This window comes from Phaethon lepturus, unplaced genomic scaffold (assembly GCF_000687285.1).
Source record: "Phaethon lepturus isolate BGI_N335 unplaced genomic scaffold, ASM68728v1 scaffold4525, whole genome shotgun sequence".
Lineage (NCBI taxonomy): Eukaryota > Metazoa > Chordata > Aves > Phaethontiformes > Phaethontidae > Phaethon > Phaethon lepturus.
This window is the reverse complement of record NW_010542536.1, coordinates 40,392-48,106: the sequence shown is the minus strand read 5'-3', so window position 1 is coordinate 48,106 and position 7,715 is coordinate 40,392. Positions and strand designations below refer to the sequence as shown.

The following is a 7,715-nucleotide window of genomic DNA, read 5'->3' as shown; positions in this document are numbered from 1 at the left end:
ACAGGGTCCCTTGGGAGGCAGTCCTGAAGGGAAAGGTAGTCCTGGAAGGCTGGACATTCCTCAAGAAGGAAAGACACAGGAACAGGCTGTCTCCATGTGACAAAAGAGAAACTGTTGGGGAAGAAGACTGGCCTGGCTGAACAGAAAGCTTCAGCTGGAACTCAGGGATAAAAGGAAAGTTTATGACTTTTGGAAGAAGGGGCAGGCAACTCAAGAAGACTACAAGGATGTTGCGAGGTTATGCAGGGAGAAAAATAGAAGGGCCAAAGCCCAACTAAAACTTGAGATGTCTACTGATGTAAAAGACAGTAAAAAGATGTTTTTTAAATACATTAGCAAGAAAAGGAGAGCTAAGGAGAATCTCCATCCTTTATTGGATGCAGGGGAAAATAGTGACAAAGGATGAAGAAAAGGCCGAATTGCTAAATGCCTTCTTTGCCTCAGTGTTTAATGGTAAGACTAGTTGTTCACTGGGTACCCATCCCCCTGAGCTGGAAAACAGGGATGGGGAGCAGAATGAAGCCACTATAATCCAAGGAGAAATGGTTAGTGACCCACTACACCACTTAGACACACACAAATCTATGGGCTGGATGGGATCCACCTAAGGGTGCTCAGGGAGCTGGCAGAAGTGTTCACCAAGCCACTTTCAGTCATTTATCAGCAATCTTGGCTAACTGGGGAGGTCCCAGTTGACTGGAAGTGAGCAAATGTGACGCCCATCTACAAGAAGAGCCAGAAGGAGCATCTGGGGAACTGCAGGCCTGTCAGCCTGACCTTGGTGCCAGAGAAGGTCATGGAACAGATCATCTTGAGTGCTCTCACGTGGCACGTACAGGACAACCAGGAGATCAGGCTCAGTCAGTGTGTGTTTATGAAAGGCAGGTCCTGCTTGACTAACATCATCTTCTACAACAAGGTGACCGGCTTAGTGGATGAGGGAGAGGCTGTGGTTGTTGTTTACCTGGACTTTAGTAAAGCCTTTGACACCGTTTCCCACAGCATTCTCCTGGAGAAACTGGCTGCTCATGGCTTGGACAGGAGTATTCTTTGCTGGGTAAAAAAACCTGTCTGGATGTCCAGGCCCAGAGAGTGGTGGTGAATGGAGTTAAATCCCGTAGGTGGCCGGTCACAAGCAGTGTTCCCCAGGGCTCAGTGTTGGGGCCAGTCTTGTTCAATATCTTTATCGATGATCTGGATGAGGGGATCGAGTGCTCCCTCAGGAAGTTTGCAGATGACACCAAGTTGGGTGGGAGTGTTGATGTGCTGGAGGGTAGGAGGGCTCTGCAGAGGGATCTGGACAGGCTGGATCGATGGGCCAAGGCCAGTTGTATGAGGTTCAAGAAGGCTAGGGGCTGGGGCCTGCACTTGGGGCACAACAACGCTAGAGTCTTGGGGAGGAGTGGCTGGAGAGCTGCCTGGTGGGAAAGGACCTGGCGATCCTGGTTGACAGCCGGCTGAATATGAGCCAGCAGTGTGTCCAGGCAGCTGGTAGTATCCTGGCCTGTATCAGAAATAGTGTGGCCAGCAGGAGTAGGGAAATGATTGTCCCCCTATACTTGTCACTGGTGAGGCTGCACCTCGAATCCTGTGTTTAGTTTTGAGTTGCCTCAAGAAAGTCATTGAAGTGCTGGAGTGTGTCCAAAGAATTGAGAACTGCATTGTTAATACAGACCATTATGCAGTAACTGGGATCCTTCGTAAGTATATATTAGTTTTGATGAATCAGTTGTATACTTCTGTTATAGCTCCTCTGTGTTACTCAAGCATTAAGCATTCTGCTTGCAATCTTACACTTGCTGATTTCTTAGTACTTCTGCTTAAGAGATGCTCATTTGTTCAGTTGCGGCTCTAAAAGAGGATATGTCTACGTAATACTCATAATGAGCTGCACAAGGACAGCAATTTTTATAGTTGTTTCCCCTCTTTTGCAGACATAAGGCTAAAAGTTAATTTGTAAATCCTGGGTGTTGGATTTTTGGGGAAGTAGGGAATATCAGACCTGATCTTATGTGCTATAAAGGAGACGTCTAAATTTAAGATCCTCTTAATAATTACTGACCTCTGTTCTGGGCTATTTTGTGACAAACCCTTGATTGATGTGATTAATTTATCTTCCTATGTAATTAATAATTTTTCTTTTTTTTTTTTTTCTATGTTCTCCAGCCATATTCTACACTTGGTGATTCCAGGCTTGTTTCTGATAAACCTGATGATTATGAACATGCAAAAGAATTCATCAAAGATGGCAAGGCAAAGTTACCATTGGTAAGTTCCTTCTTGCATCACTAGAGCAAATGGTGTCTAAAATTGAGGTCCTGATATTTTGGACACGTGGTGCCTTCTTCATTTCAGCTGCAATGAAACTGATATGAATGTCTCTGTGAATGTGCAAAATCTTAGAGCTGCAGAGCTGAGGAGTTCATCTAATCTGTAGCCCGTACTCAAAGAGTCAAATTCACTTAATTTGGTAACTGTTGAAAAATTTGTAACAATGCAAAAGGGAAAGGATATTTTGCCATCTTCCTTGGCAGGTGTTCTAACATAATTTGAAGAGTTTTCTTATTTTTCTGGATCTTCACACTACTGATTTAAAGCTTTTGTTTTCTTCTTTCAATCCTCTGGCAGGAGAGTTGAAAACTTTCTTCATAATACTGCATGTATTTGAAATCTTAGACATTGTTTTTTCTATTGCCTTTTTGAGTGAAGAAGATTCAACTCGCTTATTGGCCGATTCTATTAAAGTTCTGTAAATGCTATTTTTTGAAATCTGCTGTGCCTCTTAACAGAGCTTCTATAATTAGACTAGTTCTATGTGCATAAAACTAAATCCATATATTTCTGCCCTCAATTTTATTAAATATGATATCCTGTTCACATTCTGGAATGAAAATAAACTTTCTTTGTGATGATCATAGTCTTACCTTGTACAAAACTTGGTCTGCTGTCCTGTCATATATCTTCTGCATTTCTCTTCTTTTGGCAGCTTGATTTATGACTTCAGAAATAAAAGAATACTGAACCATCTTTAATGAAGGTCATATTACATTTTAGATCAGTGGTCCAATTAAATATGTTTTTTTCTGCTTCTAGTCCTGTCTTCTAATGGACATGCTACCTTTCTGAGCTTGCTGCCTTTCTCATGTTTTTATAAAGGTTTTTCTCTCTTCCCTTGTCCTAGCAGTACATGACAATGTTGGAGTTGTCTGCAGCTGGTCCCCTCCCAGCCTGTCATAATTCTGTGTTGGTCTCAGAGTTGGGTGCATGGTGGACAGGAGCCTGCACAGCTGCTGTTCTTGGGAATTAAGCAGGAGGACAGGCAATGTCTGCTGTCATTTTTCTCCAGGGACTGCTGCCATTTGACTATCGCCTCTACATCTGTAGCCAGGCTAGCTATTTAGAGTAGCATATAGCTGTGTGTTTGCTTCCATCTCTGCATTTGGGGAGTCAGGCTGGATAGAAACTTTGCAAAGGCTTGGTTTAACCTAACTATTCATGATGTATGGTTCCTGATAAGCAACATCGGCTCTTTCAGTCTGAACTTCAGGTCTTTTTTAGGTCTTGAGGCTCTTTGACAAGAGAGAATTGAAACTGGAGACCAGTTTGAGTAAAGATTGTAGTTTTAGTAAAATCATATGCAGTTACTGATAGATGACATCCTTTTCAGTGTCATAGAAATAGCATGAAGCTGGTTAGCTTGACGTTGTTCCGCTTGGATTTTTCTTTTTTTAAAATCATTAGTTTATCTATCATTCATGTTCTGAATTCTTGAAGATTTGTTCCTTACACTGGATATATAAAAATCCTACATCAAGAAGGAAAAGAAACTTGCTCTCTGTATTTGAAATTAAAAATTTTAAAAACGCTTCTTTTAAGAAATAAGCTTAAGAACATGAGACTGATCAAGTCAGACCAAAGACTTCTTTTGCCAGCTGCTGTGTCACCTGGCAAAGGAGAAATCTGCTTGAACAAGCCTTTTTTCCCTAGCATTTTAAAAGATTAATCATTTGGTCAGGATTGGTCAGTGGGTAGCATGTGGGCTAAATCATGCCCCCAGTGAGGACTCACTGGAAGTGGATGGAGTGGGCAGAGGAGAAAACCCAGCTAGTTGTTGTTACCTCATGCTTCTTAATTGGTAGAGTAAATGGCAGCAGCTTTTTACTTGTGCATTTGCCCTGCTTTCATGTGAAAGGCTGAGCTAATATGTTTCCTAGGCGCAAGGCAGGCTGTTTTTTTATGATGTGTAAGCTGGTTTGGGAGTTAGTCTCTTGCGAATAAGAGTTTTTGTGGGCTGCAGGGAGATGCTAGGTGGAGGCACGCAGTATTCCTGGGGAAGGTGGCAGCACTGTGATATGGGATCTCTTCTTGACTTCTGCACAAGTGTTGGGCATCTTGGGCTGGAGAGCAGCTTGAGCCCAGGTCAAGTCACGCTGATGTGTGGTAGTGGACCCAGCGTGCTCTGTGTTGCAGAGGCATCCAGCCCAACAGACTGTTGGCCCATTCTCCTATACCTGTGTAATTTAGGTGTGTTCCATTATCTGGGGTGTTCCAGTTCCCTACCGTCCTAGTTATTGGAGTTACAAGTATCTGTGGTCTACAGTAATACTCTTCTAGTCCCTAGATAGCAAGCCAATGTGGGTGGTTGGAAGTTGATCTGTGAAAATTTGATTATCCTGAGTTAAATCGGTGTTTTATTGTTTCCTCCTTTTTTGTTGAAACTGCTTTTGTGGTTTTTTGTCCCCTTCTAGGGAACCTTGAGTAAATCAGAATGGGAAGCAACAAGTAAGTATTGTTTTGAAAACTCAATATTGACTGACTGCTGTGTAAAATAGCCTGTTGGTTATGGAAGAAATTCCAAATTTTAAATATAAGAACATTTTATTATATGTGTTATTCAAATGCCTGTGTATAGATTATGTAGTGCACACAGCTCAAGGAATTGGGAGGGAAATGATAAAATGGGTTGAAATTTTGCTTTATTTAAGTAGCTTCTCACACGCAAACTTTTGGGCTAAAAGAGTTTGAGGAAGACTTACTTAGGATATATGAAAAGAGTATGCTACTGTTAAAGGATTATTTTACTAGTGCTAGAGGATTAAATACTATACTCTGTTTGGTACACTTGGACATTATACTGTCATCAGTCAACTAGAAAACTCCAGTTGGGACAAACATTCGTCAAAAACAATACAAATCTGTTTTGGGCAGATGGGGGGTTGAAGCTTTACTCTTTGCCTGTAGTGATACATGTTTCAGGAAGCAGCAATTAAAGCATGGATTGTGCAGAGGTATCTGAATGTTTTATAAAGGGAGGAGAAAAAAGTCAGTGCCTCAGACACCAAAAAGGATACACTATTGTTAAATATGTTTTGAGATTTTGTGAGCCTGTGCCATGGAAGACTTTTGACATAATTTTTTCCAATGTTGAGTTTAATAAAACTCATATATGAGACAGTGAGAATTCTAAGAATAAAAATTGATTCCCGGAGAGATTATTACTAACCTTTGTGTAACTGCAGCCAACTAGCGTTTGCATTTTTGCAGACCATTATACTGGTTGTGTTAGTAGTTTAAAACCAAAAAATGCTGTTCAATTCATCAATGAAAAAATCTTAAGGTGTTTGCTTTTGTAAATTATTTTTTAAATACATGAATCATAAGGTAGACATTCATTCCAGCAATGTACAAGTATTATGCAAGGTATTAATCTAATTGAGAGGGGCTTTTTGTACCTTTGAAAGTTCATTGATGGCTGTATTTTCCAAGTAGTCTCTTTTTTCAGGGAGATTTGGAGCACAGAGCTTCTGATAGTTAGGGTATAAGCACAGCTTGCTTGTTACATGGAACTTGACTTTGCTTTATCGATGAGGCTTGTCTTGAAAGATTTGCAGTATAGCTATGGCACCTCACCCATTAACATGAAAGCTGAGTTCAAGTGGAAATCCATAAATGTTGAATTAGAGTCACGGTCTCAAGAAACTGGTTTAACTTATCTGTCTGGTATGAAGCATAAGAATTTCTGACATAACTGGCATTGATTGTATGCCAAATAAGTATTTCCAAAGGGTGCTGGTGTGGCCTGTATGAGTATTTATTTCTAGAGTCATACTGTTCTGGAGTTGAGAAAATGCCATCTGGCATTTGTAAATATTTCTTCTTTGTCCATGATATTTTAAAAGAGTAAAATGAATAATTTTGTACCATGAGTTTATTCACTTTTTAATTAAAAGTTATGTTGATGATTTCACCCTTAATTGTCCACTACTGTGTGTATGAAGGAGTCTTTAAACTTAGTTGCATATGATGTTTTATGTACCAGTGAATGTTAATTATGTGTAGAATGGCATAGTAATTTATGAATTCTATTCACATTTCAGTAATACTGTTAACTGAAGTTAGTGTTGCATTAACATGTATTTTAAATATTTTGCTTTTGTGCATTCTTAGCTTTATTGTGAAAACATGTCTAAAACTATGCTGGAATTGAATGCTAGAGTTAGTCACTGGGAAACCATAGCAATTTTTGTCATTTCAGTAACCTACTAACAGGTTGTTTGGGCAGAGTATCAACCTGTTTACATTTTGAAAACTTAATTGAGTATCAGAGAAAGCTGAAACTTTAAATACTCAATTTTCTTTTTTAGGTATTTACTTGGTGTTTGCATTTGAGAAGCAACTGTGAAAATTCATGTACTGGATGCAGCAAGAAGAGATCATATCCATATGCAAGTTGGAATGGTCAGAAATCCATTGTGGCAACTATTTTTTTATTTTTTAATTATCAGAAGTGTGCAGGACACTACCAAAACCTAGAGCAAGCTCATGATTCTGAGTTACATTGCCTGTCTGTGACAGATGGACTTGTGTGTGTATATATAAGAAAGATTCTGAACTAGTCTTTTTAAGCATTTGTAAGCAATCTGCATGCTTTCAAAACTCATGTTTGAACTTGACACAGCTTCATGTTAGAAATAAATGTTGTGTTAGTAGAAGTATGTTTGTGATTGCAAGCCTGACCCTGCATTTTCTAAAATTGATGGAAAAATGACTTCAATGGTGCAGAATGAGGGCCTAACTATTGTACTGCAGAGCTCAGTTAATTCATCATGAGATATATTCAGATGTATAGGGTATGTCTACATTGCATGCAGAGCCAAGTGGCAAATAATATCTGAGTCAGTTTGAGTACCTCTGTGCCATGCTCAAACCTGCAGTGTAAATCTACCTTAGTGGTATTCAAAGTGTAGTTTACATGGTAAAGTCCCATGATGTTCTTGGTTTTTGTGCTTGCTGATATGTAGTGTCACTTCATGGTGCTTTCAAGATTAAATGAGTTTGTTCTATATAAAACTGCTCTGAAAGAACTGAATTTCTAAAGTTTTAAACCTTTACGTCATTTTTCCAAATACGACTATGCGGTAATCAATAACAGCTGCTGAATTTGGATTACTGAACATTTTCTATTGTATTAAAGACTCTCCTGACTTTCTGGTAGTTTTAATGTCTCCTGAAACTTACTAGACAGACCTTAGGATGTGTTTCTCACTTGTTTAATAAAATTCCAAATGGGCTCGGCAGAAGAATGAGCTCTTGGTGGTGATGGGGACCTCATTGCAGTCATTACGACACTGGGAACATCGTCACGTACTGGATTGTGAACTAAAAGGGGAGCCTGTATAACATTGAGGATACTAGAAGTTTACTCTGGGAGGGAG

At 39.7% G+C, this 7,715-nt stretch overlaps 1 long non-coding RNA gene across 1 annotated transcript; it reads left to right on the top strand.

The window, feature by feature from the left end:
• Positions 1–2,166: 2,166 nt before the first annotated feature.
• Positions 2,167–7,436, top strand: LOC104621534. Its single transcript, XR_738042.1, has 3 exons — positions 2,167–2,268; positions 4,749–4,782; positions 6,645–7,436. It is a non-coding gene; the product is annotated as an uncharacterized LOC104621534 (long non-coding RNA).
• The last annotated feature ends 279 nt before the right edge of the window (positions 7,437–7,715 follow it).